The sequence below is a fragment of the Cryptomeria japonica genome, chromosome 5 (genome assembly GCF_030272615.1).
Source record: "Cryptomeria japonica chromosome 5, Sugi_1.0, whole genome shotgun sequence".
Taxonomy (NCBI): domain Eukaryota; kingdom Viridiplantae; phylum Streptophyta; class Pinopsida; order Cupressales; family Cupressaceae; genus Cryptomeria; species Cryptomeria japonica.
Window position 1 is genome coordinate 132,859,485 of NC_081409.1, and position 12,230 is coordinate 132,871,714.

Here is a 12,230-nt window from a genome sequence, read left to right on the forward strand (position 1 = left end):
TAATGCATCTAAATGCAAGTAAATGAGAACAAATGCATTTGATGTTTTTAAATGCACTAAAATGATAAAGAAATTAATGCATTTAAATGAATATCTAAATAAATCTAAATGCAAAAAAATGATAACGAACTGAATATATTTGATGTAACTAAATGATAATGCCATGCCTTTATGATATATGAATGCAAGTTGGTGAGAAATTGTAGATGTGGAATGAAAGTGTGACATGATGTATCAAAGAACTCTGTCATGGTTGTACCCAAGAAAAATTCTATATTAGGTGCTTTCTCATAGAAACCTGAATTACTTGCATGCAAACAACATATATGAATAGTGAATGAGCAAACGGATGGGTGATATGCAACATAATTCAGTTTATACGGATGAGATGAGATTACGATCCATAGATTATTCACAGTGCTTTATTTTCATCATCGAGCATGGTAGTATCATTCTTGGCTAATGTAGCAGGAACCGAGTTTGAGCATTTTACCTATAAGCAAGCATCGCAGACAAGGAAAGTTCCCCTCCATTCTGGTTCATGCACAAATGGTTGAAGTATATGTTGTAGTTAGTAAGCCATAGTTATCTATAACTATATTTTTCATAGGATCACATAGCTTAGTGAACTTCCCACGTAGACACCATTAGTACATGCCCTAGAACTTCATTCAAACAATCCACATACAACAAACAAAGAAAAGGATATTAGGGACCATCCTGGCTACTCTAATCACTTGTATATCCTGAGTAGCTTAGGAACCTAATATAAATAAATAAAAAATTGACCAAGTGTTTATCAGCTAAACAAAATTTTCTTGTCAAAGAAAATGTTACCATGTCTTGTTTTTGTGAGGAAGGGTGTATCCTTGCAAAGACGGTTGTGTGTAGATGTTTTGATTGAGTTGATTGATTTGATAAGTGATCATCATTCGAGTAGCTCAAAATTTTTGTTTGGTGTCATTTGCGATGTGTATGTACAAGGAATAACATATGATGCCATGTTTTTGATTGATTTTTGATGTTTTTGGGATTATCTTTAGGACATTTTTGAATGATTAACTCAATGAATCACAAGTAATGTAGAATCCACTTCCATTAGTAGGTTAAAATAATTTCCCCTAGTTAAATGTCCCTATGAAAGAAGGATGCGAGACACATGAAGCACTAACCCTAATTGCAGATCAATAACAAGCCATGGTTTGAATGATGGATGAATAGATGCAATGGATGTGATCGCAATGAGTCTAAAAGACAATGGAGCTATAGCCTTTACAAATGATGCCTGTTTACTAGGTTTTCACCACTGCACTTACCCAAGGTGCCACCAAAGTGGTTTTCACCATTTGGATGCATGATTTTTCTTTACTATTTTCTTGATTTTTTAAAAAAAAATTTAATTTAATTTTATTCTTTTTGTTATTTTTTTTTTCAGGACTGTTTTCTGAATGTTTTTGGTATTTTTTGATATTGGAGGAGCTTGATTCTGTACACAACTTATGTATGAAACCATTTGAGGTGCATGTTGTTGATCGGATCTACTAGTGGTTCTCCTTCTGAAGTTGCCAACTGATATGCCCTAGACCCAAAGACAGCAGTGATGACATACAGACCCAACCAATTGGATTCAAACTTGCCCTGATGTTCTTTGTTTAGTTGGTTATGAGGATTTTCCCTAAGAACATGACCTCCTACCTCAAATGTGTGAGGTTTGACCCAATGATTGTAGCTTCTTCTCATGCGTTGCTGATAGGCTTTTAGGTGGTTGTATGCAGCTTGTCGTCTTTCATCAAGCAATTCCAAGTCCTAAAGATGTGAGACTCAGTATGCTTCATCATCTATCAGATTGTGCAAGGAGACTCATAGAGATGGTATTTTGACCTCAATACGTAGGATGGCTTCTGCTCCATAAACTAGTGAGTATGGGGTTGCGCCTATAGGGGCTCGAATGCTAGTTTGATACAACCATAGTGCTAGATTTAATCTAATGTACTAAGCACAACCAACATCATTGACTGTCTTTTTGAGGATCCTCAATATAGTCTTGTTTGATGCTTCAGCTTGACCATTACCTTGTGGGTAATAAGGGGTGGAAAAATAGTTTTGGATGTGAAACTTCTCACAAAGCTCATAGACATCCTGATTTTTGAAAGGAAGGTCATTATCTGTGATGATGGACATGGGTACACCATACCAACAGATGATGTAATTAAGGATGAATGAGGCGATCCTCTTGCCGGTGATTTGGGTAAGTGGAACAACTTTGATCCACTTTGTGAAGTATTCTCTGGCGGTAATGATATGGCCATTGGATGAAGATGGATGGATTTTACCCACAAGGTCAAGTCCCCATTGACAAAAGGGCCATGGTGTTGTGATTGGTTGTAATTCCTATGCTGGTGCATGTATCAAATTTTTGTGAACTGGGAACTTCTTTCACTTTCTGACAAAGTAGTAGGAGTCTTTTTCCATGGAAGGCCAATAATATCCAACGCGCATGATTTTCTTTTCTAGGGAACGACCGCTTGAGTGAGCCCCATGAATTCCTTCATGTAGCTCTTCCAAGGCTCTTGTTATCTCATCTTGTTCCAAACATCGAAGGAGAGTACCATCAAGACTTCGTCAGTATAGGGTTTTGGCAATGATGGTGTATTGAGCAGTTTGGCAGATAAAGTTTTTTTGTTGGTTATTTGATAGGTTAGGGGGAAGTGTGTGGTCATGTAGGTAAGTGAAGAATTCATCATACCATGGGGAGTTAGAACCAACAAGGTGACATATCATTTCAGTTTTAGGGATATCATTTAAGCGGGGATCCAAAGCTATTCTACCAAGAACTCATAGCATGTCGAGTTTTGTGGAAGATCCAGCAGAGATGCAATTGTAGCCATTGCGTCAACAGCTTCATTCTGATCTCTTGGTACTTGCTCAAATGTGATAGTCATAAATGATTCTTTGAAACTATCCACCATCCTTTTATACAACATGAGCTTATCATCCTTTGTTTGGTATTCATTAGTGACTTGTTGGATGACTAGCTGGGAATCTCCATATACCTATAGCTCTTTCAGATTCCATTGTATGACCAATTTGAGTCCTATGATCAAGGCCTCATATTATACAATATTATTCATGCATGGGAAAGTGAGCCTGTAGGACTTTGGGATGCTATCACTTTGAGGTGTGATAAAAATAATGCATGCCCCTGAGCCATGTCTAGTGTATGAGCCATCAAAATATAGCTTCTAGGGTTGTGTAGCTATGATCATGAAAATTTATTCCTCCGAGAAGTTGGAGATAAGAGGATGGTCGACTGCGAGTGGTTCATCACCCAACTTATTTACAATAACCTTCCGCTTGATATCTTTGCGGTCCACATATTCTATATCAAATTCACTCAATATCATAACCCATTTGGCCAAGCGACCTGTCAATGTTGCCTTGCTGAGTAGGTACTTGAGTGGAGCTATTTTTGCAATGAGTTGTACCTTGTGTGTTAACATGTAGTGTCTCAATTTTGTGGCTATGAGGATAACTGCCAGGCAAGCTCGCTCAATAGGTGTGTAATGATTTCATAGCCTACCAGTGTTCAAGAGATGTAGTAGACAACACATTCTTTTCCTTCTGCATTATGTTGTGCTAGTAATACTCCTAATTTCATATTTGTAGATAAAATGCATAGTGATGCTCTGCAAAAAGGGCAAGTGTTAGACTAAAACCTGTGGTCATATAACACACAAAAACACAAGAAACAAGTGTCAAGGTTAGTGTTATTCAACAAAAGACTAATCTAAGCAGGCATATCAAAAGAGACACCAAGAACAAAGTAAGACATTTAACTATGAATGTAAATGCAAGAAGGCATCTCCAAATGCCTTCTACCATACTCTTGGCTCCTTCTCCTTTGTTCCTCTCCTCTCCAAGTTCCAAACTAGTGTAGCTCTCAGCATCTTTTTGCACTATGGATGCTTATGGAGATTCAAGATTGTAGATTATCTCAACTTATGCTATGCAAGTGTAAATAAAAGCTAATATTAGATGCTATAATGCTAAAATGATTTATTTTAGACCAAAATAACAATTATATTAGTGGTTTATGCTAAATTCTCTCTAGAATTCACTATAGCTTCAATGCATACAAGTTTTCAGGATGCTTGAAGCTTGAGGATTTGAAAATGAGCAATGTGAGCTCTATTTATAGGGAAAATGGAGCAATGGATGGTTGAAATTAAGTAATCTCAACAAGGGTCAGGATTGAATGATATTCAATCCATGTGAGGGCTTTCAACCTAATCCCAAGATGACAAGTGTCAATATGAGATAGGTTGAGAGGAGAGGGAATAAGCCTTAAATGCTTGATATGACCTGGGAGTCAACTTGGGGGTTAAGGTCAAGGTTGGGTTGAGTGAATAAATTCTTTATTCAAAGAATAAAGCTTTTATCCAATGGAAAAACTCTTGTGCAAGGGTAAAAGGGATAACTCTGGTCAAAGCAATAAATGCTTGAGGAGACACATGAGTGCAAGTTGAATTAATCATAAATGGTCATGTAAGAGCCATTAGTGGTTTGGAAGACTTTGGAGGTTAAATTGTTGAACACACAAAGCATTAATTGCTTTTCAAAGACTTTGAGGTCTTTGAGAAGTGACTCCAAGTTGCTTAGGAATGTGGCAATAATTAGGGGATGGATTAGGCTAATTGGAAGGGCTTAGAAGAATATAGAAGGGGGTTTAGGAATGCAAGTGGATTTGGTGGGTGAGGGAAAATAGGATTTTTATTAAAATAAAATTCATTTATTTCAATTTGTGTGTGCAAGTTGCATTTGTAGGAAAATGCAAGTGGGGGGGGATAAATGATTGAAATAAATGTTTTATTTAAAAGAGGAACAATGGGGGATTTGAACAAGTGGCCAGATGACTACAGACCAGTGGTAAGCCAATTTGAATTTTTGAACTTCATGCATTTTTTATATGTTTTTTACTGAGTCCAAGTTGAGTCAGGACAATAGTGTTGAAACTAGTTTTTGGTGCTGTTGTCCAATTAACTAGTGCTTTTATGCCGCAATGGCACTATCATGTTGTTGTTTGAGCACTTTTGCCAAAGTCTAGCGCTATTGTAGGCATGTTTAGGTGCTTTTGTCAGTTTAGCACTATTGAGGGGTCAATTGAGCGCTATTGTTTTTAAGTAGCGCTATTGTATAGTTGTTGTAGCGCGTTTATAGTTTGAGCGCTATTGTATAACTGATTGAACACTTTTGTTAGGGGTTTAGCACTATTGTTTAGAAAATAACACTTTTGTTTGCAAGATAGCACTTTTGTTTTAGGATAAATAGATGCCCCAGTTTGCGTGAATAAAAATCTCCTGATGCCAATGATGGATGGATGGTGATAGAAGTGGGAGTTGTTTTGAACCATAGTAGCCCTGATGAGATTTAGGTCATTAGGATAAATGATTGTTGAAGTCTAGGTGTGCCATGATTGCTTACCTGTTGAGACCCGAAGATACTTGATCAAAGTATCTGTTGATAGTCTAGGTTTAAACTTAAGAAAGTTTGAAACAAAACAACTGATAATGGTTGATGCATGTGTGTAGGAGGATCTACGCATCTTACAGTTGCACGAGAGACATCCCGTGACACAAGGGCTATGAGATCAGCTGATAGAGGCTGAGATTGATTGCATTTCAGCAACTGGGCTATATGATGTGATGCATATGCCCATGATTCGGATGAATCACGGTTTGATTACAACCTTGGCAGAGCACTGGCATAGTGAGACATGTACATTTCACTTAGCATAGGGGGAGATGATGGTGACACTGGAGGATGTGTGGTGCATCCTGCATATTCCAATTTGGGGGGAGCTGGTCACATATGATAGATCATGGGGGACTCTAGTGGTGTAGAGATTCTTTGATGAGGACGTGTTCATTGATGATGGCTTGATCACGTGGAAGGACATCGCTACATTATACGAGCTGTTACTAGCAGTTCTGTCAAGCATTGTGGGAGGACTGCTGTGCCTAGATAGGCGATCACATGGTCTAGCCATTGGTTGGGGGCAGATGATCAAGATGATGATTATAGAGGGGACCTATTTTGCCTGGGGGCCATGCTTGTTAGCACACCTTTATCAGGAGCTTCATAAGGTGGTATACCATGGGAGGGGCTCACTAGCAGTGGGAGTGATGCTACTACACATTTCGGTGTGGGAGCACTTACTAGTGACTCGACTCATGAGTTTGACATTTCAGGCGGTCGACCAACACTACGTATTTATGTATGGTGGTATGATGAGTCAGCCCCACTTGGGGAAGTGAGAGTGGTGGCGGTAGGCGTTGGATGATCTGGAGGCCCTATCTAGATTGCAAGCCCTGGGAGGATGATGTGGAGGCATTGCCATACATATTCATGACTTGATTCCTCATTGGGAGGACATCTTATCACATAGAGAGACAGGTGTCAGGCAGAGTGATGAGGCAATTTGGATGGTAGCAGGGATTGCCGATGGGATCAGGAGAGTATGCAAGAGTGGTCCAAGAGAGGTATGCTTGGGGGCCAGTACTTCCATATGATCAAGCACTAGCATAGTTTTGGATGCTACAGGTGAGACCTTGGGATATATGGTCGAGGGTGGTAGATGCAGGGGTGTCAGATGAGTATGCATAGTATATGGCAGCTCATCTGATTCCTCATATATCAGATCCGGCAGAGCCGATGCCCAATTTTGAGGATGACAGGGGGCAGAGACGGAGGAGGAGAGGAGGTCGAGGACCCATAGTTGTGGCACAGGGGAGAGGGGATGGAGGAGATGGAGGAGGAGGAGATGGCGGAGGAGGGGATGGAGGAGGGGGAGGAGGTGTCGGGTTTGGTGGTTTGGGCAATTGGATCCAGCGGAGAGGGAGAGGTGGATTGCCATTGTAGTTATTGTAGGGACCATTGATGCCAGGAGGAGTTAAATTAGGTGGCCAAGGTATGGAGAGGGAGATACTGAGAGATAGAGGGGAGGGAGCCACTAGAGAGGGAGCCACAGGGGATGCACCCATGGATACAGGAGAGGGATCTAGTGGAGATATTTAGGAGTGACTGATAGTACTTTTGTAGTCTCGACTTGAGGCATCTGAGGCATGGGCAGAGGATTTGGAGGTGGAGGTGGTAGCTAGAGATGTGCAGCTATTTGCATGAGAGTCAGAGCTAAGTGTAATGCTGCAAGAGAGGGATCAAGCCATGGACAGGTTGAGCCAATTGCAAGCGAGGGTGAGGGTGTTGGAGGGAGCACAAGGACAGGGGCCATCTTTGGAGGCATTGGTGAGGGAGGTACGGAGAGCATGCAAGGAGGTGGCTTACTGGCGGGGTCTATATGAGCAAGTGGTGCCATCTAGTCAGCTAGCACTGAGCTATTCATAGATGCGGCAGGCTAGATTGGAGCGATCACAAAGGATGTAGAGCAGTGGGGGTGTGATGGGTCCTCCATGAAGAGACAGATCAGGGGATGCAAGAGTGAGTGGGGGTTTGATGGGTCCTCCATGGGGAGATAGATCAGGTGGTGCAGGGACCAATGGGGGAGCAGGTGGAGATGGGGGTGTAGCATCTGGGCAGAGTGGCATCTGAGAGAGCACTTTGCATGTATTTTTGATATTTTTGTCTTTTTGGACTATATCTTGGATGGCTCTTGGTAGCCGATTTTTTGGACTTCATTGTACTCTGATATATGAGATGATATATATATGAGGAGATCCCATTTTTGTTATGCATATTGATATGTATGGATGTTATGCAGGATGATGATTTATGCTTAGATGGATTCTTGTACATGTATGCCTTTTATGAGATGATTCCTATATGTTGTTTACATGCATGCTTTATGATGATGTATGATGTTGGATACTAACATGTGAATGCAGGTTTATATATGCATGATTGGTTTTGATGTATTTGTTTTATGTATGTAATGCCATGATGATGATGTATGCATATGATGACATAATGTTTATAGATAGTATCTTGTATGTTATATTAATACAAGGATGAGATAATGATATGCAATGGTGTTAATGCAATGATTTTTAAATGAATGATTTATTTATGGATATGCATCTAGATGGTTTTAAAATGAATGTAACATGGATAAACAAATGTAAAGTACAAATGTTTATATGATGAAAATGAATGCATATGTATAATGTACGAACCAATGTTGAAAGCAAATGGTTTTTATGATTCTAAATGCCTAAATATGATGAAGTAAAATAATAATATGATGATAATGCAACTTATGGTTAATAACTACACCTTAATGTAATTAAAAAGGGATAATGAATGCAATCGAAAATGAATCCTAAGTAAAATAAAATGGATATAATAAGACATACTAAAATGGATGAATGAATGCACTATTTAACTAATGGATAGATAAATGAATGTATGCAATGATGAATGATAAAGGATGGTAAGTGATGATTGGTAATGGATACTAGATGAATGCATAGTAAATGGCTAATACAATCAAGGTCAATTTGATTATATGAATGAAACATAATATCATGATTTATGCAATGATGAAATGACATAAAAAGATTAATGCAACTAAATGATAATGCAATCGAGATGCAATTGAAACAACTAAAATGATATGAAATGCACTTGATGTAAATGCAACTTCAATGTAATGATGAGGATATGATCATGATGAATGCAAGGTTGTTTTAGACTTTGCATGATGCACTGATGATGTATCAGAGTACTCAGTCGTGGCTGTATCCAAGACCAGCTCAATTTTCACATAGTTGTTCATATTAACCTTATTCACAAAAATAATGAATGAGTAAATGGATGGGTGAAATGCAACAGGATGCAATATATATCGATGAGATGGAATGATGATCCATAGTCCTCTATTTTCATCATTGAGATTTTAAAATGTTGGAAGAGAATACAAGCATCTTGACATAATGATTCAAGATGACCTCAGTATTCCTTACATGGATTTTGATATAGCAAGTTAATACAAACAACTTGATATAATGGGTCAAGTTGACCTGAGTATTTCTTGCCGAATAGACAAGGATTATCTCCTTTCATGCATGACTTGGATCATCCTCCTTGATCTTGAATTGATCATATCCTGAGATAAGTGCATACCATAGTAAGAGATAAAACCTTTATCTCGGTGGATGAGGTAGGAGAAACCAAAGAAAGAGCTTTCATACCTGCAAACAAACATCATATACAAAGAATAAAGAATAAAGAATATGGATCCTCGATAATGGTTCATGCTCATATGGTCGAGGTATACACTGTAGTCAGCAAGCCGTAGTGATCTATGTCTACATTTCGCATAAGATCACGTAACTTAGTGAACTTCCCAAGTAGACACCATTAGTACATGCCCCAGAATTTCATCAGAAATAATTCGCAGAGGATACACAAACAATGTTGTAAGAACTTGATATAAATCACCCATAAATCAATCAAGTATTTGATAGCTTAAATAGAATTTTCTTGTCAAAGAAAACAATATCATGTCATTGGTTTGGTAAGGAAGGATCCATCCTTGTTGAAGACAGCTAGTGTGTTGTTGATTGTTTGGTTTGATTGATAAGTGGTCATTTTTGTTGAGTATGTCACAATGTTTGTTTGACATCCGCATTGAAAAAATGTATGTACAGGATGTTGCCATGTTTTTGTTTGATTTTCAATGTTTTTTGATGTTTTTCAGATTTTGTGATTGTTTTGAATGTTTTTGATGTTTTGAGATTGTTTTTCCAATGTTTTTGGTATTTTGATTGTTTTTCCAATGTTTTTGGTATTTTGTGAGACAATTTTGAATGAATAACCCAACGAATCATAAGTAATGCATAATCCACTTCCATCAATAGGTTAAGGGCATTGCCCCCAGTGTAGGCATGACTATGAAAAAGTGGGATGCAAGACGCATGAAGTACTGTCTCTTTATTGTAGATCAATAACAACCCATGGTGTTGGACTGATGGATGTGTGTATGGAATGAATGTGATGGCAACAAGCCTAAAAGACAATGGAGCCATAACCTTTACGAGTGGCGCCTGTTTGCCAGGTTTTCACCATCACACTTACCCAAGGTGCCACTGGAGTGGTTGTTCACTGTTTCGATGCATGATTTTTCTTTACTATTTTGATGTTTTTTGTATTTTCTTCAGGACATTTTTCAAAATGTTTTTGGTGTTTTTCGCAGTATGTATGGGAGCTTGATGCTCTATGCAGCTTTAGGTATAAAACCTTTTGAGGTGCATGCTGTTGATCGGATCTGCTAGCAGTTCTCCTTCTGAAGTAGCCAACTGATATGCCTCGGACCCAAAGACAGCAGTGATAACATATGGACCCAGCCAGTTTGATTCAAACTTTCCCTGATGTTCTTTGTTTGGTTGGTTACGAGGATTCCCTCAAAGAACAAGATCACCTACCTCAAATATACGAGGTCTAACTTGATGATTATAGCTCCTACTCATGTACTGCTGATAGGCTTTGAGGTGATTGTATGCAGCTTGTCATTTTTCATCCAAGAGTTCTAAGTCTTGAAGACGTGATACTCTATATGCTTCATCATCTACTAGATTATGCAAGGAAACCCATAGAGATGGTATCTCAACCTCAATAGGTAAGATAGCTTCTGCACCATAGACCATTGAGTAAGGAGTTGTGCCTATAGGGGTTTGAATGCTAGTTCGATATGCCCATAGTGCTGGATTCAGTTGAACATGCCAATAATGACCGGCATCATTTACTATTTTCTTGAGGATTCTCAATATGTTTTTATTTGATGCTTCAGCTTGACCATTGCCTTAAGGGTAATAGGGAGTGGAAAAGCGGTGTTGGATGTGAAATTTCTCATAGAGTTCACGAACATCCTGATTTTTGAAAGGAAGCCCGTTATCTATGATGATGGACATCGGTACACCATATCGGCAGATGATGTAATTGAGGATAAATGAGGCGATTTGCCTGTCGGTGACTTGGGTAAGTGGAACAACTTTGATCCACTTTGTGAAATATTCGGTGGCGGTAATAATGAATTTGTGGCCATTGGATGAAGATGGATGAATTTTACCCATAAGGTGAAGTCCCCATTGACAAAAGGGCCATGGTGTTGTGATTAGTTGTAGTTCCTATGCTGGTGCATGTATCAGGTCTCCATGAAATTGGCAATTTTTGCACTTTCTAACAAAGTAGTAGGAGTCTTTTTCCATGGATGGCCAATAGTATCCAGTTCATATGAGCTTCTTGGCTAATGAAGGACCGCTTGCATGAGTTCCACAAATTCCTTCATGTACCTCTTCCAAGGCCTTTGTTATCTCATCTTGTTCCAAACATCAAAGGAGAGTACCATCAAGACTACGTCGGTATAGGGTTTCAGCAATAATGGTATATTGAGTGGTTTGCCGAATGAAGGTCTTGTATTGGTTATTTGATTGGTCAGGAGGAAGTGTGTGATCGCGGAGGTAGGTGTAGAATTCACCATACCATGGGGATTTAGAACCAACAAGGTGACATATCATCTCGAATTCGAGGATATCATAAGTGGGAATCCAAAGTTGTTCTACCAAGAACTCATAGCATGTTGAATTCTGTGGAAGATCTAGGAGAGATGTGATGGTATCCATAGCGTCAGTGGCTCAATTCTAATCTCTAGGTATCTGCTCAAAGGTGATAGTAGTAAATGATGCCTTTAGACTATCCACCATTTTCTTATACGGCATACGTTTGTCATCCTTGGTCTGATATTCATCTGTGACTTGTCGGATGACCAATTGAGAGTCACCACATATCTATCTCTTTTAATTTCTATTGTATGGTGAGCCTGAGTCCTATGATCAAGGCCTCATATTCTGCTATGTTATTTGGGCCTGGATGCTATCACCTTGAGGGGTGATAAAGAGAATGCCTGCCCTTGAGCCATGCCTAGTGTATGAACCATGAAAGTATAGCTTCCATGGTTGTGCTTTTGTGAGCATGAATAGCTCTTCATCCAAAAAATTGGAAATGAGAGGATGATCATCTATGAGTGGTGCATCGGCCAACTGATCTGCAATAACTTGCCCTTTGATAGCCTTATGGTCCACATACTCAATGTCAAATTCATTGAGAATCATCACCCATTTGCCAAGCGGCCAGTCAATGCTGCTTTGCTTAGTAAGAACTTTAGTGGGTCAATCTTAGCAATGAGTTGAACCTTGTGTGTTAATAGATAGTGCCTCAAT